Genomic DNA, 26,699 nt, shown 5'->3' with positions numbered 1-26,699 from the left:
CCAACTATGAGTAAAGAGGTATTTCTAAAATTTACGATTCACATATTTATTTAGTTAGTTATTTATTAGCATAATTTCTATATATAATAAAGTTAGTTAGTACTCTGTATACGATATTGCATCCGTGCGCCCATTAGTTAGTTGTTTTCTTTAAAAATCTTTTTAGTTGGAAAATTTTTCTAAGCTCTTAACTTTGGCTTACAGCGATAGATAATTTTAGGAGAAAAGCTTACTAATCCACTCTCAAATAAGGAATGAACACAAAATCGTTTTATCCCTTTCCATAGCAGTTATTTGTTCATCATTATATTATTTCCTTATTAACGTATGCTAATTATGATTCTCCCGCATGCGTGTCGGTAAGCAATCACATGGTAAGATTTTGATCATGTTGTAAGACAAGCCTCCCTTCGAAAGTTGTTAGCATAAATATTACATACAATTATTAATACTACATGTATTGCAAAGTTATTTGCTATATTCTCAAAGACTACATATTTTTTTTACATGATGACGAAATGCTATGTTTAATAGGTACAGAGTAAAACACTGAATATACATAACTTGCAAACTAAAAAAAGGTCACATATTTTATTTACATTAGGCCAGGAAACACAATTACAACACTACGTTTTATATATTTCGCCTTGACGCCTTTTCATCTTAGATATCCAACTATTCCCTCATTGACGTAGTCCCCTTCTAATTGATTGTGTAGTGCTTTTATCGGTTTTTTTTTTTTGTTAAATCTAATACTCCAAACTATCAAAGGCTTGACTCTAAGTTGTAAATGATCGAACCAACAATTACCCTAGGGGCAGAATGTGTTGTTGAAAGTATGATGTATGATTTTTTTGTCTCTTGGTTTTCAAGAGTTCGTATCAAAGGCTTGACTTTCAATCAATGATTCCATCCCAAACAAATGGAGATTTGAGTCTAGCATTTGAATTTATGTGGTCGATTCATTTGAGAACTTTGAATTTTCCTTTTTGTTGTGATGCATTCTTTCAATATAACGTTTGTAGTTTATAAAAGTCCATCACAAGCGTAATTTAAGCTATAACAACCTAATGTAAAATGTAATATGTTTTCCATATTACAATATGTAAAAATATATGCGGAGTAGTTGAGACTTGAAAGAATAAAGTATAGTGGCCTAAAAATATATGTTTTCCTCATGCAATGCATTATCTCTTTTTATTATCACGGGATAACACTCTATCTGATCCCTAACATAATAGGTTAAATCGTAATAACATGTTTTAGTTACTACACCCTTCATTTTAGCTTAACACTTACTTCAGTTCACTTCAACTCCATTCAGCTCAGTTCAACTATTTTCAGCCGGAATAAACAGGGTCTTACTTTAGTTCAGTTCTATTTAGTTTAGCTCCATTCATTTCAGCATAGTTTGGTTCCATTAAATTCAGTTTAGTTCAACTCTTTTGAGTCGAAAAGACAGTGTTTAATTCTTTTAGATTAAATCATGATTTAAAAAAATCGCCACACGCATTTTCTTTCATAATAGTATCTATTGTCAGACATAAGGAAAATTAAACGAAACGATATTATTTCTAGGCCCGTGCATCGCACGGGCATTAAATCTAGTATATATATAAAAGAGGCTTTTTTCAGGCAATTCTAGAGACTCCAACTTTAATGAAACATGTTAAATAGATAAATAATAGAGAAATTAAAAAAATACTGATGATAAAATTTAAATAAGATAGAAATTAAAACAACTATATTAATATGTAAATTATCCCCAAAATTTTATATTTATTTATCAGATATTATTTAAAAAACAAACTCTATCTAATTAATATGATAGTCATACAAGGAGTCTTTGCGCTTAACAAGTCTCCTTTGTTCAATGGTACTTTAGTAGTACACAAATCATTGACATAGGTAACTATTTATATTCATTTGTTCTACATCCTCCAATATTTTTATCTGTATTTTTCTTTAGTTTTCCCCATATGTGAATGTTCAAGTACATTATTACTTCGTGCATATATTGTTTAGTTATTTTAAGTGTCGATGTCTTTATTTATATTTTGTTGTTTGACACTAACAGCCTTTTTTTAATTCATTTATAGGTATCATGGCATGGAGCGAGAAAGCTTGAATTCGTCACAAGGTAATTTTGTAAGGCTTTGTTAATGTTTTTTTGACGTTCTAAAAGTTATATTAACAACCAATTTTTAATATATGTGTAGAGTGTGTGCGCAAACTCAACCGTATAAGATTTCGTGTATGTCACCGAGGTAATTTATTTTGACCAACCTTTGTGTTTAACGTTATTGTGTTCCAATGAATTATACTTAATTAGTGTATGGAAATACAAGGGTAAATATTTAATATGCACGCATATTTTTTTATACAATTGTATACTCTCATATCTCAATCTCAAATTATTTATTTACCTTCCTTTTGTGTTGGTATTTTTGCAGTATCTTGAAAACCATTACCAAGGAAGAGAATCAAAGATAATATATACTCTCCCATCTTTCAAAGAGTAAATAGATAAGAAGAGATCGACTCGGTTTGTACGTACTTATATTTCTGTTTTGTGTATTTTTGGATTATTTATTTTCACAAATTCTTAAGAGAGACGGTAGAGACCTCTTTCATAAGAGGTAGTTATTACACGATCTTTCAGAAGACTTGCCGATTTATTTTCCAGAAGAAAAATGAGTTTGATTTGGGTTTATATTTACTATTTACATTTTGCTGGTTCTTAAAGCACAATATAATATCTCTAACAATTGGGTTCGTATTATATTTATATGATGTTGACAAGTACTGGACAAATAATGGTTGATTGATAAATGAAGGGAGGAGCATGGGAGGTCAGACAAAAAGCGAGCAGCTTGAGAAAATTGATTACAAAGATTAATATTTATACAAGATAATAGCGATCAAGAACGTAATTGAGTTATTTTTGTAAAATTTAACTTAAATTTCAAATGTTATTAATACGTTTTATTGATGCGCTTGAGTAGTGTACGTGTATGAGACATATTGCTTTTAGGGTTTGGTTAGGATTTATATAAATTTAAGAATAAAATCATATGGCATTACTGTATTAGAAGTGTATTACAATGAAAAACACTATATTTATTGTATTAGAAGTGTGTTGAGAACAATTATTTAAAAACTTGAGTATGAGTAATAATTGTAATTTGTAAAGTTATAGAATTGTAATAGTCAGGGGCGAACTTAGAAATAAAATTTTAGGGTAGCGAATTTTTCTGATGTTGTTTTATACTTATGTTAAGGTGCATATTTAAAAAAATTGGGATAGCAAAAGTCGATAATCTTAACAATTTTCCGGGTATTTGGGATAGCGAGTGCTACTCTTTGCTACTATGTAAGTCCCCCCCGGTAATAGCAATCTACAATGTAAGTAGGTTTCTTAAGCAGAAAAGAAAGAAGTATACATAGCTAACTTGAATCGATGAATTTTGCTAAGCCTAATTAGATATAGTCGTACAAGTATAAATTTATCGTGTTAATTTTTCATATGTAAGGAAATGGATATAACTCGACGATTATTTTCTTTTCTATTGTTAGCTTTAAAACTATATACAGAGTATATACAATCTTAAATATACATATATTTTGTAGCTTTTGTGATAGTCCAATATTAATCAAACTATGTACCCGTAAAACTCAAGAAATTTAGATACGTGTCGAAAATAAACATAAGTTTTCAATACAAAATACATAGGTTGAGTTAATATTATATGTGTTATCTAAATCACTAAGAACGATATATCATAAACCTAAGTTTTTCGAGAGACAGACACACAATAACTTTAATGCTACACCTTTTTAATTCTTACTAAGTAACACTTAGAGTGGATATCAGAACGAGGGGTGTATCATAGATTAAAAATAATCACCAACGATATGACATGATTCATTATTAAAAAATAGTTAGATCCACGATAAAATAGGCACGCCATCTCACTATGAAAACATCATTTTTTTTGGTACAAAAATGAGTGTGCTCATAATAAATAATTTACAAAGTAATTTGGTTTTTTTTTTTTTTTTTTTTGGCAGCTGTAAATAAAGATATACCTAACTAGGTTTATACAAATGGCATTTGACTCATTTGGTCAAATGCACTTATTATAGGAATACCACCATAAGCAAAAACAACAAAGTAGCTACATCCGCTAACATAAGAGTGTTGATGGCGTACGGCTGTCTGCACACAAAGTAGATCTTCAACATCCCCATCATCCTTGAAGGGGCAGCTAGAGCTGGCCAAATGGTCGATCATACCTTTACTCATCTTAACAGACAAAGCTTCGGAGAAATACCTGCAACAAGACACAAAAATGTGTCTCGGAGATTCATCCCCTTGGCTATGAAACAGGGCATCTGAAGACCAACGAGTAGCTTGAACCATCAAGAAAGCACAAAGTGCACTTACGTCACTAGGACGTAGAAGGAAAAGGCGGAAAGCAGACCAAAATCTGTCTCCAAAGGAGCAAAAACTCCTGCAATTTAGAGGACAATCCCTATAGACAAGAAACTCGTAGCCTAGAAAAGCGAGAAAGTATGTAACCAACAATAAAGTAAGCAACTTGCACAGACCCCTAACCAAAACCATCTCAAAAAGCCAGAAAGAGATGGACCCAACACCAGCCGAACGTAAAATTACATTTGTTGTTTTTGACTCCCTAATAAGATGACAAACTAGTCCCCGAATGGCTAAGGGATAGGACACCCTCAACCAAAAGAAGGTTATTATTTGAATAAATAAAAGACAAAGACATTGATTACGCATTAGAAAAAGGGGGAACCACCGCAACCGACACAACCACCCACCACCAGACCCTACCTTCTCCAACCAGTCTCAACATAGAAAATGCAACCCTCAAAAACAGACCTCACTCCAAACGAAAACGGTGGCGGAGACAACCGTGACTTCACAAAAACGCAGCAGCCCAAACCAAAGACACCCATTTCACCTAACGAAACCTCCCAGGACCACCGCCTTACATGCAACAGGACCAAAACAAAGCCACATCCGACTCTCATCATAATTTCCAACGAAAGTGGCAAACCCAAGCACGAACAACCAAAACAACGCATAAAAACAAAAAACAAAACCTCGTATCAAAAACCTTGGACCCACATACACATCAACATTCACTTTATCTTTCACTTGTCAACAAACGGACAGACCCGACCCAGGGATGGGGGGAATGGGGGGATCACCTCTGGGTTAAAATAGACCGACAAGAAAAACTAACAAACCCGACCCAGGGATGGGGGGAATGGGGGGATCACCCCTGGGTTAAAACAGACCGACAACAAAAGCTAAAGGACACGAACCAGGTGTGGGGGGAATGGGGGGATCACACCTGGGTTGCATGCAACAAAAAGCGGTGACAGGACAAGGATCCGGAGGGACAGGTCGTCCGTCAACAGGCACAACCCGAACAAGAACGGGGGTCCCATTAACTTCCAAAAACTGATGCGAGCCTGCCTGGAAAAACCATCGGAATGACGATGGAACCCACAGCAAGGGCCACGGATTGATCCGCTCACTAACCGCCGACGAGGGAGTGAGATCTTACCGGAGGAGCATTAACCGAGGGACTTGAAGAGAATCCCCGGAAATAGGCCATGGGGAGGACCCATCTCCGGCGATTAGGAGGGGGAAGATGGGTTGGCGATGTGGGGAAGGTGATGGCGGCGGAGCAAAGGGATGTTTTTTAGGGTTTTTTTAGAGAGGAAATGTTAGAGAGAGAGAACGCGATTTTATTTGCTTAATTATTAGAGAGGGGAATGAAATGATTTTACAAAGTAATTTGGTAAGAGACCATTTTCTCCAATGTTCCAAGTATATGTGAGAATTTAAAGACTACTCCTTTTAGGTCGGTTATTTCTTTACCTTTGGTTTTGGCACAAAAACCAAGGAAAGAGGAGGGTGTCAATTATTAAATGACAAGTGAATCAAATTAAGGGCTTGCCTGGAATCCATGAAATAATTTGGGGGTAAATTTTAATTGGGTGATAATTACCGGGAAAGTTAATTACCTAGGTAATGAGTTCATTGGTGATAGATTTGGCATAAGGGTAATGTTTACTGAGTAGATGTTTTACTCCCTTAATCATTACCCGGGGGGAGGATGGGTAATGTATTACCCTTTCATGAGGGTAATAGATTAAGCAGGTAAATAATTACTTTCATGCCAAACATGAAAAATACACCTTACCTATTACTCCCATAATCATTCCCCTCCTTTTACCCTCAATCCAAGCAAGCCCTAAGTGTGAAAGATCAAATTAACCATTAAAGGATTTCCTTAAATAAAAAGGTGAACAATTGACCCTTGTTTGGGCCTATTTTTTTTAGAGTTATATTTGTAACAAACACCCTTTAACATGCATATAAAAAGCACCAACAAATAAGGCTTTCCTTCCCCCATTCTATTTGATATCTATTATTATTACGTGTTTTTATTTTTATTCTATTGCTTTTGTATAATTTATTGCATATTAATTATCGCTAATTGTTTTCCTTCGTATTTTCAGGTGCATGAAATTGGACTCGGCGAAGCTGGTATTTTATGGTACTCCATAATTATCTATATCTAATGGCAAATAAATGCTACCTGACTTTGTACTGCACTTAACATGGCCGGGCCAATTCGATCACGTACAAGTCTACCACTCAAGAGACTTGCGATAACATCAATCTGCAAAGTCCACAAATTACATTCTAATTCACACAACTAAAAAGTATACTAATAAACCGGAAATGAATCAATGCATTTGCACGAAGTTCATTCTTCGACACAAGTCAGAATTGGATCACCATACTGAAATCACATTGTTCTTTCTAGCAGGCCACACAAAGTTGACAAAATAACTACACTTTACTTTATACAAAAACAAAGGCAGAACTCAGAAGTAACGAATACCAGGTAGAGAAGACAACCGATACCAGATTCATCGGATCGCCAGAGGACAACAGATGATTCAATAACATCATTATATATATTATTATAAGCAATAAAGAGACGTTGTTGCAGGTTGAATATCAATTTATTATATATACTTTTATTTTTAAGACCTTCACGTTATTTTGTTTTCTCTGTTTAAAAATAAATATTTTTGATATCTATAAACTGATTTCTTGATACAGGGGTGTATTTTCACAAATTTTGTTGATAATAATATAGTTGGTATCTTTACCTTAAATTAAAGTATGATTCATTTTTTATGGCATGTTAATAATTATAATTAGATAAAAATATACAATAATAACACTATTGTCCAATTGATAAATCGAGACAATATAGGAAACCCGTGCAAGTAAGTTTGTAACCAAGTCCTTTTTAATTAATAAACATCCCCAACAATGTTTTGGAAGCTCAAATATCCAAGACTATATTAGGTTACCCGTATGCATCGAAGAAACCATACTTACCATAATAATTAGTGGTGAACCAATATTATAACCCGTGCAACGCACGGGCACAAAATCTAGTTAATAATAATGTTAAATATTTTTGCGTCGGTTTTTAAAAAAAATACTCTGTATATTACTTTTCTAAACTGAATCTATAGGATCTGAACTTATAGGATCTGAACTGAACTGAACTTATAGAATCTGAACTGAACTGAACTGAACTTATAGGATCTGAACTGAACTGAACTTATAGGATCTGAACTGAACTTATAGGGTCTGAAGTGATCTTAAATTAAGTGACTTTAAGTCCAAAAGAAAAGGGCCTACATCCTCTTCAACCTTCAATATTCATCCCCTTCAAGCTTCAATCTTCATCCCGTCTCAGCCTTCACCAAACACTAAAAACCACAGTCACGGAACCGCACCGCATGTCCACCACCACCACTGAACCGCATCACTTTAAGCCCACACCACCGAACCAACTAAAAATAACCGCATCCTCACCCAAGCCTCCTCTCTCACCAGATCACCACCCCCACAACCACTAATGCCCAACTGACGATGACCACTCCCTGCCGCCGACGGAGTTCTGACGACAACCCCAGCCACACCACAGCACAACAACGAAAATTCAACAACCCTTATTACGGACCCATATCTCGTGGTGGTGGTTGTTGGTGTCGATAGTATTGTCGTTATTGTGGTGGTTGTGGGTGGTGGTGAGGCGGCCGGTTGTTGTGGGTTGTTGGTTAATTGGGGTAAAGGTTGATGTTTATAATGTTGATGCAAAAAGTGAATCTTCTGTTGATTTCAATAGAAAAATCTTAGAGTTTGTGGACATGGCCCACCTGCGTATGCCCAGCCGATCTGTGGACAATGGCAGCGGTCTTTTTTGAAAGCCACGCTCGGCGGCGTAAAGGTGCTTTCGACCGGATCGTTTTAGATCGATCGGTTTCGTCACGGTAAGGGTCTCGAAACGATTAGAGATGTTCGGAGTCGCCACCAAGCATTTGTGGGATGCCTGGAACCCGTTCGAGTTCCACTTTATATCTCGATCAAATCGAAGCACAAAGCAGCGTTTGACATAGGTACTAAAGATAAGGAAATCGTCCCTCTTTAGCATCCTATCTCTAGAATGACTCTCGTACGCCCTGGATAAGGTCGTCCACTATCCAAAGTTTCTGAGTAAGAGGTGAAGGTACGTATTGGGAAGCGCTTTAATCAGACACCCAATCTCGCCCGAGTTTAGCGTCCTCTACTGATCGATCTTGGTTGGTTGAATGCAAAAGTTGATAAAACGGTTTAAATGCATGAATACGCATCCAATGATTTAAACCTAACATGTGAGAGCTTTCTAAGTCGGTTGATTTAATCTAAGTATCAAGTATAAGATGTCGAGTTGGATTAATGGTTGATTTTCATGCAAGACGGAAATTAAACATCCATTTACCGTATTAGGTTTAGGGTGCATAACATGATCCATTTGTCTTAGTAAGGCATTTTGCAAATATGGTTTGAACATTCATCTGATCCGTCCTATATCCGAGTTAACCGGAGCTGGGATTGTCCTAAACTAATGCTGGAAGGGAACAGGCCCTGTACCACACGGCTATAAGAGGCGCGAGCCAGCCGGCGGTGTAAGGGGCCTCCTTCTGGTTTTGAAAATGAGAAATGGAGAGCCTGTTTAGGCGCGGGTTAGCCCACGATTTATGTGCCGTGTTCTGACCTTTTAGAAAACGTTATAAAACTTTTTGAAAATGGGTATTTGAACCCGGTTTGATTTGAAAGGGTCGTTTAGACCGCGTTTGTTGATTTGAAGAACTAGACTCGAATAATCATCATTATTTGATAATATTCGGTGTCGGGTTCGATTTGACAAACTTGACATGAATAGTTTTGAAAAATGATTATGGACTAATTGTTTTAAGTCCATTTGAATGTAATTAGTCGATACTCGTCATCGTACCCGGGTTAAAATCCGGCATGGTATGTAGAACCAAGGATGATTTTGTGTTGGTGACTAATATGTTTGTTTGAAAAATGTGAAGAAGTGAAATAAAAGGCTTTAAAATACCTTCTAAATGTCATTAACCAAATATTATCACCGAAACACGGATTTAACCGTCATGGTATGAAGAACCAAGGGTGAAAAATGCTTTATGGTTAAAACATGTGAAATGAAACAAAAAGGTTTCGAAAATACTTGAAATGGTAAAAAACGATTACAAATATGAAAAATGGATTAAGGGAAATAACGAGAACAAACACGGTTGATTTCTGGTCTGAATACCCCATTTAGGCGCGAGCCAGTTGGCGACCTAAGGGGCTTCTGCCTCAGGCCAAAATCGATTTTGGCTCGTTTATTCCATGTTTTGGTTCATGTTATGCATGTTTTAGCATGTTAGAGTCATGAAACAAATGAAAACATAATAAAAGAGGATTTTTACACCCTCATACTTACATGTTTGGTTATGGCGAGTGACCGACGTAAGTGTAACAACTCGTTTGATCGGAAAAAACTCGGTTTAAAACCGTTTTGGTAAGTAAAAGAGTGTTTTTAAAAGTTTAGTGATGGTGTAGTGGTCGAAGTGGTCGGTCAAGTGGTTTAATGCACGATGACAGTACCAAACAATGTGTAAGGCTCGTGTTTACGATCGGTAGGTCGTAAATACGCGTCGGATTGTGACTTTAGAAGTCGAGTCGAGAATTTTAAGGGAGAAAAGAGGGGGCGGACACTCGTGTAACTCTCAAATGAGTGGCATTTGAGGGGTATTTATAGGAGAATGAGTGGTTGTGTGAGTTTTGAGTGACGTGGCCACCTGGGCTGCCCAAAGAGGCGCGAGCCACGTCGCGGGTCTTCGAGTTGTGTTGTCGCTTTCACAACAAACGCAATCATGATTTGTTCTATCCTAGGATTTGTAGTCATATGTTTGGTACTTGACCATTCATAAATCCGGGAAATCTTAGCATAGAAGGTTTGAAATGTTTGTTTTTTGTGGTTGACTCGGTTTGACTCGTTGTTGGAGTCGGGATTTTGAATTTTTGAGTCGGTTTTTGATCTGGTGTCGGTTTTGACTCTAGTTAGTGTCATTACGACCCCGTCGTCGTGCATTAAACACTCCAGGTATTTTTGAAATGTTTTATTTTCGAAATCGTTTTAAGTTTTTCGACGTAAAGTTGTACACAAACTGTCGATCAAATGTCGCGATTCCAAAACATGTTGTAATCCGATAATCATCGGGTGTTTATTGGAGTCTCGGCGAATCTGGGTATCTCTGAGCCCCCACTTTAACTGAGGCTTGGACAGGGCGAAAGTCAAAGTAGAGCCCCCAGGTCAATCGAGGATTACAACCTGGAGACCCAAGCGACGTCGAGGCGGCTCGAAAGGATTCGGGCCAAGGACCTGTCATCGGGAACAGTTTAGAGTCTGTCGACTGTCCGTGCGGGTCGTTTAAAGTCTATTAGACTACGTACAAAGGCTCGCCAGCCATAGGAAGGAGTCATACCTGAGGCATCTTCGGATATGTCCTTGTGTGTTTCCGGACAAAGGCTCGCCAGCCGATGGTAAGGAAATGTACCCGAGGCATCTTCGGGATCTGTCCTTGAATGCTTGCGGACAAAGGCTCGCCAACCAAAGGTAAGGAAATGTACCCGAGGCATCTTCGGGATCTGTCCTTGAATGTTTGCGGACAAAGGCTCGCCAGCCAACGATAAGGAAATGTACCCGAGGCATCTTCGGGATCTGTCCTTGAATGTTTGCGGACAAAGACTTGCCAGCCAATGATAAGGAAATGTACCCGAGGCATCTTCGGAATCTGTCTTTGAATGCTTGCGGACAAAGGCTCGCCAGCCAATGATAAGGAAATGTACCCGAGGCATCTTCGGGATCTGTCCTTGAAAGGTTGCGGACAAAGGCTCGCCAGCCAAAGGTAAGGAAATGTACTCGAGGCATATTCGGGATGTATCCTTGAAAGGTTGCGGACAAAGGCTTGCCAGCCAATGGTACGTCGGTTAATGGACCATGGGAGTAGCCGCGTCGAATGGGCTTGTTTTGAAAGTAGCGAACTCGTGATGTCGCTGGGGAAATAGTGAGTATGGATTTCCACAATCACTTTTTTTGGAATGAGTGGGTTCCGCGAGGAAGCCCCCTGCTGGTATTTGAAGGAAAAGTGAATTTGGAATCTTCACCATTCGTTGGCTTGAATTTGCAGTGGCGGTTTTGATCGCCGTTTGTCTTAATTTTGAAGGAAAATAGCATATTTGAGTTTGCTATTGCGCTTGAAGTGACGGTTTATGTGCCGCCGTTGCCATGTGATTGAAAACAGTGAATTTGGAATCTTCACTACTAATTGAAGTGACGGTTTATGTGCCGCCGTTGACATGTGATTGAAAATAGTGAATTTGGAATCTTCACTACTAATTGAAGTGACGGTTTATGTGCCGCCGTTGACATGTGATTGAAAATAGTGAATTTGGAATCTTCACTGCTAATTGAAGTGACGGTTTATGTGCCGCCGTTCGGATTTTGAGGAAATAGCGATTTTGAATTTTCGCCATTATTGTAATACTCCGTATTTATAAGTCTTTGGGTACTCTATCGAGTAGGCCTTACTCTGTCGAGTAAGGGTAAGTTGCGAAATAAAATAGTTTTTGACCTGTTGGGTACTCGATCGAGTAGCTGGGGCACTCGATCGAGTAGGGGGGTACTCGATCGACTACCTTGGGTACTCGATCGAGTGTCCGGTTTTACGGGGAATTTTCTCGGGTTTTGTTAATTATGCGATTAAGGTATTTAAGTATCGTCGTCATTGTTTTAAATCACTTTTACAAAACCTAAAACCCTGTTTAAGAGAGAATGCAACAAGTTCATCTTCCTAATCGCATTCTTAGCAATTCCCGGAGTTCAGACGGTCAGTTCTTGTCGTTGTTTATATCGTTGGATTCCTTGCGTTGAGGGTAAGATCTACGTACCCTTTTTATTGTCTTTCCTTTGATTTGGTTAAACCCTAATTTTGGGATTGGGGGTTTTTATGATTTGTTAAGGTTAGATTGTGATTATGTGATTATGTGATAGGAGAAGGATTTGTAAAGGAGAGGTTTTGAGACAATTTGCTAGATCGTCGATGATTGTGTTACTTTCCGGGTAGGATTTCCTACTCGGTATTAGTCCCATAATGGGATATTGGTGATGTCTTTGTAGTTAGTTGTTTGATATGATGATTGTGATTGTGATTGTGATTGTGATTGTGATTGTGATTGTGATTGGTTGTCTATGGCTCTCGAGATGCGTTCTCGGCTGAGTGGGGTCACTTGCGGGAGTGACTTCACGCCCTAGTTTCGCCCTTCGTGGAACCCGCCACGGGAGGGGATGTGCACATTAATGGGACAGGGTTATCGCTCGTATGATGAGCGGGGCTTAGGTGGGAACAGGCTGCGGTCCCCCAGCTCGCGGCGGTCCAGGTGGACGATCGATATTGAGATGATGGGAATTGGTTGGTGGTGTGTGTGTGTGTGACGATTCAGGTATTTGTCTTTTATCTTATTGTTGATGTATATTGAGTTGTGTGATTAGTATTGACCCCGTTTAAATGTTTTAAAAACTGTGGTGATCCATTCGGGGTGGTGAGCGATTGCTTAGCGGTATATCTTGGATACGCGTGGGATCTAGCTGGGGATGGAGTCATCACATATCAGAGTCTTTAGTCTTCCGCTGTGTTTGTTAGGACAGTTCCTTTCAGTTGGTTTATAGTTTGAGAACAGTTGTATTTTGCTTTCAGTTGGTTTTGTAATGTAATCACTTAAACTTATTTAGTTAAGTATGTTTCTTCATTGTCTTATGATTATCATGCCTCGGGTAACCGAGATGGTGGCATCCTTATACCTGAGTGGTCCTGGTAAGGCACTTGGAGTATGGGGGTGTTACAAATGGTATCGAGGGACGATCCACGAAACCTGTAACCAATGAACTTAATGAACATAGGGAGTCAATTAAAATGAACCCGGGGTAAAGGTTGTAGGAGCTAATGCAAAGACTTGGGAGACGTCCTAAAGTCGCGAACTCGCCCTACAATTTTGAACCGGTCACCATGGGATAAGTGTCGGGATCGTTATGTGCATATTGTGTGATGTGTGTATCTATGTAGTAGTATGTTGCATGAATTGATGATGATGACGTGAATTATATGTTGGTGGATTGTAAAGCATGAAAGTATAATGATTGATACATGTAATTTAGCATGTTATAGTTAGGTAAGGGAAAAGTGTTTTGTCTATATATATATAAAGCGATGTGTAAGTCTACATGTTGTTGTTGTCGTGTTGAGTAAAAGTACAGAAGGTTGGGAGTGTGAATTGAACATGTGCTGAGTGAATATGTTGAACGAATATGGTGGATAAATATGTGGTATGATGGATGAATTAGTGGAAAAGATGAATCATCGTGGTAGTAACATGTGAATAGGGGACTTGATGTCATGTATTAGTGATTTTGTTTACGAAAAGTGATAGAATAAAAACATGTGGGTAAGTCATAATTGGCAAGTTAGATAAGTTATGTGCATGATGAATGTTGTTGTTTGGCTTTTGAAAATAGTAACATATGATTATGAATACTGGTTTTATAAGTTTTGGACTGGTTTTGTTTGCTTGGTTGTTGTTTAAGTTGTTTGGAAGTAAAATCAAGTAGTTGTGTTTTTCGATTATAAAGAGGTTGTCTTTAAACTGTTATAACTTGAGATTCATAAATGATTTTGATGTGATTCCAATTGGAGGTGATAGCTTGTCCTTTTACGATTCTAACGATAGGTCACACGCCCAAAACGACCAAGAAATGAGTGAGTTATGACTGTTTTACGAAAACTGGACAGTGCTGAGAATTGGGGTACTCGATCGAGTATCCTCGGTACTCGATCGAGTAAGTGGGCACTCGATCGAGTACGTTAGTTACTCGATCGAGTAGCCCTGGTGATTTGTTTTACGCGCTTCTGATCTTGACCTACTCGATCGAGTAAGTCCCTTACTCGATCGAGTGGCCTGTACTCGATCTAGTGACCCTTGTTTTGGGTCATATGCTTATCTTTTGACTTCGTTGCATATTATGTTTAATTCAAAGTTATTATTTTGCTTCTTTATGCATTGTTTTACATGTATGTTGGTCTTGACGCGTAAGTTACCCAATCTTGTGGTGTAGTGAGTGACACCTGTGGTGAGTATGAGGTCGGTGGGAGGACATGAGTTATACGTGGTTGTAATAGATAGTGGAAAAAGAAAAGGAAGATTGTTATGGCTTAATTGAGACATAGAGCATGTTTTCTGAGATGAAATGAGATGAGTGATATGAGTGTGTGTTGAGTAATGTAAAAGTAAGTGAATGTGGGCAATGGATGATGTGAGTCTTAGGAACGTGAGAATAAAAGGATTGAGAGTAAGGATATGGATAGTGACAACTTGAGATGTGTAAAGAATTATGGAGGGAGGTAGTTAAGAGCCGTGTGGGTTAAGAATATACATAATGAAAGTTCGTTTTAAAGGGGTTGAGAAGAGTGGTATATAGTGAACTTTGTGGAGACATGTCGCGGGGTGGAGATTTGGCTTTTTAAGAGATGAAACTATTGTGGGTTTTCCTTGGGCAATTAGCGGTATGAAAGGAATTTTGATTTCTAGAGATGTAAGAAGGGAGATGCAATTGTTGAACAGTAAACGTTGATTCTATGGATGGATTAGTGGCAAGGGTGAATGATGACATAATAAGAGAATAATTGTGGTAAGAAAGAGGGAGATGATATCGATATAAAATAATGGGATTTGAGTTTTGGAGCGATGAGAAGGTAATTGGTGCACTAAAGGGTTAGATAGAAGTAATAAGGAGTTGAGCTATTAAATTGGTATTATTGAGTGTAAAGAGAAAAGAAGGATAAAAGTAAGCTGAGGAAAATGTTCACCGGAGTTATGTGATATAAAGGTAAGGAATCATCGAAATGTGTGATAGTATCACGAGGATGTTAGCTGAAGGTTATATAGGAGCTTCAGGACAACATGATTGATAATGAGTTTCGAGGAATTAAGGGAGTAGGAAGTTGGTGGAGTATTGGCACGATACGAGATATTTGGTGGAGAGTTGGATGACAATACAAATAAGATAGTATTGGGAATAATGTTGAGGTAATTTTGTGGATGGGTTTGATGTTCGTTATTTGGAATGTTAACCAAAAATAGGAGAAAAACCATGTTATTTTGATATGAGTGTAAGAGGTTTGATATACGAGCAGTGGTGGCATTGTGGTGTTATCACTAGTGGTTAAGAGTGATGGTATATTAGAAAGGTAGCAATTCTAAAGAGGTGATTTGGTAGGGACACGATTGTTGTGTATGATTGTGAGAGCGTATAAGATGTGGTTAGATGAGGCGGATGCTAATAGTTGAATAGTAAAGGTATGGTTATATTTGGCAGGAAGTGATGGTTGTGCGAATGGGGAATATGTTATGAGGGGCATATGAGTTAAACTCGGGCGACAGGTAAACCTTTATCGAGTGGTAACTTACGTGGTCAGGATTGACTAGTTGGTTGTGATTACGGGTCTATGATATGTGTAAATGTTTGTGTGAGGTTCTGACCTCACAAGAAGTGGTATGGTGTGATAATTATAAAGTTGTTTTATGAATGTTCTATAATATATATGTTGGACACGGTAATTTAATTGAATGATATCCAAAAGGGTAATAATTTGATTAATTGACATGGCTAGTTATAATTTTATGTGTATTAATAACACATGTGTATTCCATGAAATGGTAGAGATGATGTTCATGAGATGCTTATCTGTGTATCCATATAATATGTTGCGTGGTGACTTAATAAAGTGGATTTGAGTAAGTTTTTCTTGTCTGAGAAGTTATGCTGAATCAGTGTTTATGGGAATTGTATGCAGTTGTGATGTCTATCGGTGTGGCTGTTGGTGGCGGTGTTGTGATGCCGTCACCGGTTGTGGTGGAGTAGGCGGGATGATTATGATTCGAGTTTCAAAAATACATACCAGTCATACATAGATTGTTGTTTTATTTGTTGTTGTTTCCTGTGAGTTTCAGTTTGGACAAATAGACTATTGTTTTGTTTGCTAATGTTTCTTACAAGTTTCAGTTTGAGAAGGAGGGTAGAGTTTAATATAAAGAGAGTTGTATATGTTTTCGTTGTTGTCATGGTATAGTGACATTCTGTTAATGGGACACGGTTGTGAGAGGTTGTTACAATAATTATGATCTTGTTCTAGTTAAGGTTTCAGTAAACATGGTAATGGCAAGTGAGTCGTAGAACATGTGTGGTAATGACCCGAAAGATGCAGGTGGTTCATAATCTTTTGTTGAGACAATGAGTGTAGGGTATTAGGAATTAGTGTCATGTTAAGTTGTGTATGAGTTTTGCGGTAATGAAGGAAAGAACTTGAGGATCTAGTGTGAGTATACGTAACGAGTGTGGATCGGGAGTTATGCTTCTGGAAGATAAGTGTTTTACATAGCGAGGTATGTTGGTTTGGCAGTAATAATGAAGAGTGGGTATGGCGATTTGCTACGAGTTTATGGTATAGGTTAGGTGCTATGCCGAATGAGTTGAGGAATGAGAAATGTTTATGTACGGGAGCCTTGGATATAAGAATAGTGAGTGTTTGGTTTATAAATGGTTATCTTTGACATGTAGTGGTAAAGAGGGTAATGAAATATAGCTAAGGATTTAGTATTAGTGAGTTACGAGGACGTAACATTTTTCATGGTGGTGCATGCGGTAATATAATTGGAAGTAGAGTGTTAGCGTAGCGTAAAGGAGGGATTTGTTTTGTGGATAATACTTATAAAAGGCCATGGCCGTGCTTGTAGTAGGGTGATGCTTCGGAGTATGAGAATACTTTATATAGTGTTGACAGTAGGAGGATGATGTTATGAGTCTGAGTAAACTTCGAGGACGAAGTTCCTCTTAAGGGTGGTAGAATGTAACATTCCGTTTGATGTCTATGAGTGTCTTAGTATTGGGTTTGATAGTTGATGATATTATGGAGCTAGCAGCATTAGAGGATGGTAGTTGATTATGTATGGAGTTGGTGTCGTGAGAGATATATATGTGGTAGATACGATATAGTGAGTCATGTTGTGGAAGTAAACATAGTTGGTAGAATGGGGGTTAAGAGTTCATGTTCTATGTTCGGTCGAGTTCTTGAGTCCTTAGCTAAGTTGTTGTGTCTTGGTCGAGTCAGTATGGTTGTTTTTATGTATGGGTTGAACTTCGGGGACGAAGTTCTTTTAAGGAGGGAAGACTGTAATACTCCGTATTTATAAGTCTTTGGGTACTCTATCGAGTAGGCCTTACTCTGTCGAGTAAGGGTAAGTTGCGAAATAAAATAGTTTCGACTGTTGGGTACTCGATCGAGTAGTCAGGCACTCGATCGAGTAGGGGGGTACTCGATCGAGTACCTTGGGTACTCGATCGAGTGTCTGGTTTTACGGGGAATTTTCTCGGGTTTTTTTAATTATGCGATTAAGGTATTTAAGTATCGTCGTCATTGTTTTAAATCACTTTTACAAAACCTAAAACCCTGTTTAAGAGAGAAAGCAACAAGTTCATCTTCCTAATCGCATTCTTAGCAATTCCGGAGTTCGAGACGGTCGATTCTTGTCGTTGTTTATATCGTTGGATTCCTTGCGTTGAGGGTAAGATCTACGTACCCTTTTTATTGTCTTTCCTTTGATTTGGTTAAACCCTAATTTTGGGATTGGGGGTTTTTATGATTTGTTAAGGTTAGATTGTGATTATGTGATTATGTGATTATGTGATAGGAGAAGGATTTGTAAAGGAGAGGTTTTGAGGCAAATTTGCTAGATCGTCTGATGATTGTGTTGCTTTCCAGGTAGGATTTCCTACTCAGTATTAGTCCCATAATGGGATATTGGTGATGTGCTGTAGTGAGTTGTTTGATATGATGATTGTGATTGTGATTGTGATTGTGATTGTGATTGTGATTGTGATTGGTTGTCTATGACTCTCGAGATGCGTTCTCGGCTGAGTGGGGTCACTTGCGGGAGTGACTTCACGCCCTAGTTTCGCCCTTCGTGGAACCCGCCACGGGAGGGGATGTGCACATTAATGGGACAGGGTTATCGCTCGTATGATGAGCGGGGCTTAGGTGGGAACGGCTGCGGTCCCCCACTGGCAGGGCTGGTCCAGTGGACAATCAGTATTGAGATGATGGGAATTGGTTGGTGGTGTGTGTGTGTGTGTGACAGTTCAGCTGTCTGTTTATCTTATTGTTGATGTATATAGAGTTGTGTGATTAGTACTGACCCGTTTAAATGTTTTAAAAACTGTGGTGATCCATTCGGGGTGGTGAGCGATTGCTTAGCGGTATATCTTGGATACGCGTGGGATCTAGGCAGGGATGGAGTCATCACATATCAGAGTCTTTAGTCTTCCGCTGTGTTTGTTAGGACAGTTCCTTTCAGTTGGTTTATAGTTTGAGAACAGTTGTATTTTGCTTTCAGTTGGTTTTGTAATGTAATCACTTAAACTTATTTAGTTAAGTATGTTTCTTCATTGTCTTATGATTATCATGCCTCGGGTAACCGAGATGGTGGCATCCTTATACCTGAGTGGTCCTGGTAAGGCACTTGGAGTATGGGGGTGTTACAATTATTTTTGAAGTTGGCGGTTTTGATCGCCGCTTGTTTGAAATTTTTGAAAATAGCGAATTTAAATTTTCACTATTTGGTTTTGTTTGTTTTTGAAGAAATGACGACATTCAATATCGTCCACGAAAACTTTGAAGTTCGTTATGGGAAATTGGGCTAAAGCCCAAAATCCGCTGAAAAGCAAAGGGGAGGCCTGGTTTAGGCGCGAGCCATCAGGCGATGGAAGTCGGCTTCCCTTTTTTCTGTTAAAAGACGCGAGGTTGAGCTGCGGATGATTCTTTATTCATCTTCAACCTCAAAATCCCGCAAAATCGCCATTGAAGGACCTTCTAGCTTGCTTTCACTAGTGCCATCGTCAACAAATGTCATCTCAAGGTAAGTATTTCCTCTTGAATCCATTTAAAACAGTTGATCCTTAGCTTGATTGAATTAGGGCGAATTTTGCCCTAAAAAAATCGAATTGGGCATTTTTGATTGAGCCCATTTCGAGTGAAATTGATGTTTGCATTAGGTTAGAAACCTGTTTAGGAGTATAAGGGTGCTTTTAGTTTGCATTTTGGTCCCCGTTCGAAAAAACGTGAGTGAGGCGAGAAACCGTCTCATTTCACAATGCCAAGTTTATTTGCTTGGGTAGTGGGTCCCACTAGGTTGCATTGTAGTTGGGAAAACCCGTATTTGCCATCTAAGGACCTTCGTTGGATGCTTGTGGGCAAAATTGGGTTTTTGCCTTTTGCGACGATCTTATGTCTGACAAAATAAGCGCCTGTTTGGGCTTGAATTGAGTCAGTTTGCCTTGAAATGGACCTTATTGGTATTTTAGGTCACCTTGAGGCGTGATAAAATCACGTTTGTCTTTTTGCGATCGTTTTTGAATTTTGATCGGTTTGGGCTCAAATTAGCGTATGAATTGCCTTTTTGAGCCGTGGAAAGATACCCCATTGTGTCGGGAATGTAAAATCCCCATTGTGTTGGGAATGTATTTTGGGTTGTAGGCGGACCTTGTATGGGTCTTGAAATGCCGTTTTTGTGGTTTTAACTCGTCTTTTGCTTGAAAAGAGGGGCGAGTCGTTTTTGTGTTTTTTTGTGAATGGTTTGGGGCGGGATTGCCCCTTGTTTTTGTATTGCAGGTTGTGTTTTTTTGTTTTTAGATTTATCCATTTCATGCCGTCGTAATGCCGAAATTTCGGCTGACGTTTTTTGTTTGTAGGAGAGTGTTCGGTACATACTGGGTCTGCCGCTGCGACCCTAGAGGAGTTGTTCGGGTCGGGCCCGGTTAGTACTCTGGTTAGCACGCCCGCCGTGGTTGTAGAGAATGTTATTGAGGAGGAGAGACCTCCTGAGTAGACTGTTGGGGCGTCAGGGGCCGTCGAGGGGCGTGAGGAGCCCGTTGTTGGGGCCGTTAGCACTGGTAGAGCTCAGACTGGGGCTGAGGCGAGTACCTCCGGGAGGAGGGTTTCTTCGAGGGAGCGACGTCCCCGGGCGACTAGGCGGTTGTTGCGGGACGTCAACAGGGTCGTTAAGTTGGGCCCTATCCACCACGTTGAGTCTCGCGGTCATAAGAGGCAGAGAGCGGAGACAGCCGAGGATGACGCTGATGTCGCGAGCTGGAGAGCCAGGCGAGTTACGGCCCCGCGAGGGTTGCTTTTACGGGCGGTGCCTGAGTGGGCCGAGGGTTTTGACGGTAGTCAGTTGTTGCTTCGACTAGACTGACACCTTTCCTATCGTGCTCGCGAGGGCATTGTGAGTCGCATTTCCTGGCTGAATTTTGTCATTTTTGAAGTGTCGAGCCTAAATAGGCATTCTGACGTTGTCTGTTTTTGATTTCAGGAGATCGGCACCATGAGGACTTTCTCGGGCTTTTCTACCTGCTTGGGTCTTTACGACTTTCTCCGAGCCGGGTCAAGGGCGTTGATAGAGAGGTCGGCTTTTGGACCGTTGGTGGCCGCTTGGCGGGACATTCACAGGTCCTCGATTAGGGCGAACCTGTGTTTGATCCGCGCCATGTTGGATCGGTACTGGGACACGACGTCGTCGTTCCACATGGAGTTTGGGGAGGTCGGCGTGACTTTAGAGGATTTCGCCATGGTATCCGGCCTTCCCTACGGCGAGCTGCCCATTGAGTTTACCGCGACACCGGAGAGAGTGTCCTCTCCTGCGGTCACTACTTTGATCGGTACTGCTTTGCCGGAGCCTTCCGACGTCACTCCGTACCTGATTGCGAGTTCGTACGTGAAGGACCACTTCACTGAGAGGGTGACAGGTGTTGTTCCGTCGCCGTTGGCGAGCCCGGAGGCAGAGGTTGAGGCCGACGCGAAGGAGGCGCGGTTGTGGTTGTGGTACTTCTTGGGTGCCACGTACTTTGGTGACAAGGGTGAGCGCTTGTCGACCAAGGTGCTTCCTCTCCTCACCGACCTTGACACTTTGGGTCGGTTTGATTGGGTTACGCCGGATTTGGCGAGTTTCACCCGGTACTTGCACGCGGCGGTGCTTCCGGATACAGTGGGAGCGGGTAGTGCTCCTGCTTTGGTTGGTCCCGGCCTCATATTTGAGGTATGTGTTTTTTTGTGGTAGTTTTTTTTAGTTTGATTTTGATTTTGACTTTGGCAATTTTTGAGAAATTGGCTAATTTGTGTTTGATGTAATTGATTACAGGCTTGGTTGTATGCTTACTTCGCTCCTCTGCGTCCGGGGACCACAGACGGTGTTCCCTCGGCTTACTCTGCTGTGAGGGGTTGGACGGTGTCTCGGAAGAAGTCGACTTACGAGGACTGCAGGCGTCGCGTGAACAAGCTTCGGGTTGCTGATGTAAGTTTCCGCTTTCTTTCCCTTTTCCTTTATGGAAATAGATAGAGATAGGATGATTAGGTAGCTCATGAAGCCCCCAGATAGCTGAGTAGCTTTGTTTCGAATGCAGTTTGTTGGGCGGCCTTGGGAGCACTACACGAGTGTACCGGCTGCCATCAGGGAGCGTTTGCGACCTCGCAGCTCCCTACGTCTGTACTTGGAGACGGCGATTGAGCCGGTTTGGCACTTGGGAAAGCGCCTAGTTCGCCAGTGCTTTACCGAGACTTTCGTCGTGCCGGTTGACCCGCCTGCGGTGTTGTTCCAGGAGTCGACCCCTGACGAGGTTGAGGAGCACCTTCATGGTCGGGGAGGTGAGAAGCTGTTGTTGTGGGACGCCAACTACGACACCTTCCGGTTGTCGAGGCTTGCTTGGTACCCGATTGAGGTATGTTTCCCTCTTTTCTTTTCTTTTCATTGCCTCCCTTGATAGGAGGGTTTGTCATCTTTGATGTGGATCCAAATGGCAGGGAGTCGACCCGCTGATGAGGACTCAGCCCCCAGCTTTCCCGACGGAGACCACTTTTCAGGGGCCGGGTGGCGAGGAGCTTCATTTGCGCTTACCGGAGCCCGCGGTGGCCGAGGTGACCGATGCCGGCTTGGAGTGGAGGTTGATTATTCTGAGGGTGAGTTCCTGTCTTGAACACTTTCTCCAATTATACTTTGCCTTACATTGTTTTGAAGGGCATTTTTGTTTTGCAGGTGACGACTGTTAGTCACCAGAACTTATGGCGGATGGCTAACCGCTGGAGGGCGCTTGCTAGTGACCTGGCTACGAGGGAGGATCGGCTTTCTCAGGTACCTTTTGTGTGCTGTTTTTTTGTGTATTTGGTGTTGTATTTCATTTTTTTAGATCTTGAGGATCTGTTATTGTGCTTTGCAGAGTGATGCGGATCCGGCGGAGCTTGCTCGGGTCCGTGCTGAGTTGGAGGCAGCTAGGTCGATGATCGAGGCCCAGGGGTTGGGGATCACTCGTCGGGACCAGGAGCTGAGGCGTCATGAGGACGAGCTGCGGGGTCGAGACGCAGAGATTGCCTCCCTTAGGGCTCAGTTGGCTGCGGCGCAGGAGCTTCGCGTCGTGATGGAGGAGGAGACGCTGGAGAGTTCTCCAGAGAGGGAGCCTAAGCAGGTGGTGGTGTCTGCGTTGGTGGCGACTCCTAGTGAGACCAGGACTGGTTCGACGGGAGACGTTGAGTAGTTGTTGTAGTTTGTCCGTGTCTTGGACTCTTGTCTGTACATATTTACATTTTCGTGAGGCGGTTTATATATATGTGTTTTTGGATTGTGGTTCATTTTGTGATTTTTGGCTTTTTTGTGTTGTATTTCGGAGGAGCGTTGTCGGCTGTTGATTCTCCTTTTGCTTTGCACCAGTTCCTGCATCGTTAGTGTAGAAAACAGGCAACAGATAGCACATACGCATAAACGCAGACACGTAGAAGCATTTTATTGAAAATCAAAAATTAACCAAGATGACCTAAAGTTAAAATTTGAAAATTTGAAATGAATTGAAAATTCCGTGACAAAACGTCGCGTTTGGAATTCAAAAGGAATTGATTTGAAAATTTGAGCAATTAACTCGTGTCGTGAATTAAATTGCGTCGAAATTTTTGGAAATGACTCGAAAAATTCAAACTCAGACCGTCAGGAAAGAATTTTTAGAAAAGGATTTTTGCGAGTATATTTGATTTTTGATTTTTGATTTTTGAGGTCAAGACTCGAATTTGTGAGTGCTTGAATTTTTGAGGAAAATTGATGTCGTGTTATCAATCTTCGATTTTGATTTTTGAATTGCGAAAAAGCGAAAAATTTTCGGAATTTCGACTGAAATGGAAACGATGCATCGCGGATCGGGGCGACTAGCCCTTCCCCCCTTTAAAAAAGGAAAGAAAAATCCATATGTTTAAAGCTGTGTCATGGAAACCGTGTCGGATTTCGTAAAACGCGAAAACAAGGAAATGCGAGTGTGAGGAAACACAAAATTTCCTGAATCATCCCGAAGAGGCGCGAGCTTCCTGGCGGGAGGTTTGAGGTGTCAGGAGAAAACACATGTTGAAAGAGACAGGTCAACAGCGGGAATCCTGGAGGAGCCTCAAAAAGGCGCGAGTAGCTTGGCGATGGAAGCCAGCTCTCCTCTTTTTCTGAAAAATGCGCTGATCATTTTGTATAAATAGGGACGTTTGCGCTTCATTGTTTCATCATCCGAAACACAAAAACATCTCTGCAAAACCTCTTCTTCTTCCACAAAAATATTTCATGGATGCTTTTGAGAACGCATTGTGACAATGGTGTCGGGATTTGTCGCCTCCCGATAAGTATCAACTTGATTGCATGGGAGTTGGTAAATTGTTGGTGCTTCGTCAAGTCAAGGTGCAACCTTCGTTTCTTGAAGCATGTTCTCGGTTTTGGTATTCGAAACATCATGTTTTCGTTTTCCCGAAAGGCGAGCTTTGTCCTCTTGCCGAAGAAGTTGGAGCCATTGGTGGGTGGTCGGGTTGTGTTCCGGTGCTTCCTCCGACTCGGTTGTGCTACAAGGAGAAATTCCGTTCCATGTTGTGTAACACCCCCATACTCCGAGTGCCTTACCAGGACCACTCAGGTATGAAGACATCACCATCTCGGTTGCCCGAGGTATGATAATCAAATAGACAAAACAGAAACAACATTTATTATAAGTAATTTAATGAATAAGTACAATCCTCGAAACCAAACTGAAAGTACAATACATTATGCCAAACTATCTGTTCTCAACTGAAATGTAAATAAATACTAAACTACAGCGGAAGACTCTATCGTCATGTCGTGGCCATCCCAGCTATCCCAGTATCATCTCTATACCTGTTCAATATCTGCTCACCATCCCCGAATGGATCACCGCAGGTTTTACAAAACAACACCGGGGTCAGTACTAATCACACAATCAATATAGATAACAACAATAAGACAAACAGACAATGACCGAATCACACACACACACACACACACCACCAACTCCCATCGTCTCAATACTTGACTGTCCACTGGACCGCCACGCCGATGGGGGACCGCAGCCGTTCCCACCTAAGCCCCGCTCATCGTACGAGCGATAACCCTGTCCATTAATGTGCACATCCCCTTTCGTGGCGGGTTCCACGAAGGGCGAAACTAGGGCGTGAGATCACTCCCGCAAGTGACCCCACTCAGCCGAGAACGCATCTCGAGAACCATCAACAAACACAACCACAATCACAATCACAATCACAATCATCATATCAAACAACTAACTACAGCACATCACCAATATCCCATTATGGGACTAATACTGAGTAGGAAATCCTACCTGGAAAGCACAACACGCAGACGGTATCTACAGCTGTCTCAAAACGCCTCTTCTACGAATTCTCCTCCTAACATATAACACATAAAGACTACCAATTACTTACTATTCACAAAACCCCAAATCCTAAATTAGGGTTTGACCAAACCTAGCAAAACATTATATAAATTATATTAAAAGCTTACCCTCGACGCAAGGAATCCAACGACACGAACTACGATACGAACCGACCGTCGAACTCCGGAATTGTTAAGGATGCGATTAGGAAGATGACTGACTGCTTTCTCTCTTAAACAGGTTTTAGGTTTTGGTAAAAGTGAATTAAAACAACGACGATTATGTTTAAATACGCTAATCGCATAATTAACAAAACCCGCGAAAAACTCCCCGTAAACCGGACACTCGATCGAGTACCCAAGGTACTCGATCGAGTACCCCCCTACTCGATCGAGTGCCCCAGCTACTCGATCGAGTGCCCAACAGGTCAGAAACTATTTTGCTTCGCCACTTACCCTTACTCGACAGAGTAAGGCCTACTCGATAGAGTACCCCCAAGACTATAAATACGGAGTATTACAGTCTTCCCTCCTTAAAAGGAACTTCGTCCCCGAAGTTCAAACCACCACTAAACAAAGGTACTCCCATAAGCCTCCCGACTCGAAGGTCAAACAAAACACAACGTAAACATGATACTAACCCCAACCTATCTCGACAATCATACCGACACAACATATAAAAGGTGTATATAGAACTCTTAAAAACTCTCGCGATCATCTCCTACCCCCCTAAAAGAAACAAGGTTACGTCCCCGTAACCATACATACCTGATCAAAAAGGAAAGGGTAACGCTCTTTCATTATATCCTCTGCCTCCCATGTAGCTTCCTCAGACTCGTGGTTAGACCAAAGGATCTTAAGCGAACTGTCTCACCACTCCCGTCTTTCTAACCTTTCGGTCTAGGATCCGCTTAGGCACCTCCGGATATGATAAAGACTCATCCACTCTAAGCCTCTCTGCCTCCAACACATGTGACGGGTCACTCACATACTTCCGCAACTGCGATACATGAAACACATTATGCACTCTCTCCAACGCAGCCGGTAAAGCCAAACGATAAGCCACTTCCCCAACTCGCTCTAAGATCTCATAAGGCCCTATAAACTTCTGACTTAGCTTGCCTTTCTTCCCAAACCTCATGACTCCACGCATAGGAGACACTTTCGGAAGAACCTTGTCCCCAACCTGAAACTCTATGTCCCGACGATGTAGATCTGCATAACTCTTCTCGATCCCGGGCGCTCTCATCCGTTCTCTGATCATCTTAATCTGTTCCACCATCTCATGTACCATCTCTGGTCCTAAAACCACCGCCTCAAACTATCGTCCCAACAGATCGGACTCCTACATCTCCTCCCATACAAAGCCTCAAACGGT

This window comes from Silene latifolia, chromosome 1, assembly GCF_048544455.1.
Source record: "Silene latifolia isolate original U9 population chromosome 1, ASM4854445v1, whole genome shotgun sequence".
Taxonomy (NCBI): Eukaryota; Viridiplantae; Streptophyta; class Magnoliopsida; order Caryophyllales; family Caryophyllaceae; genus Silene; species Silene latifolia.
Note: the sequence above shows the minus strand (reverse complement) of the source record.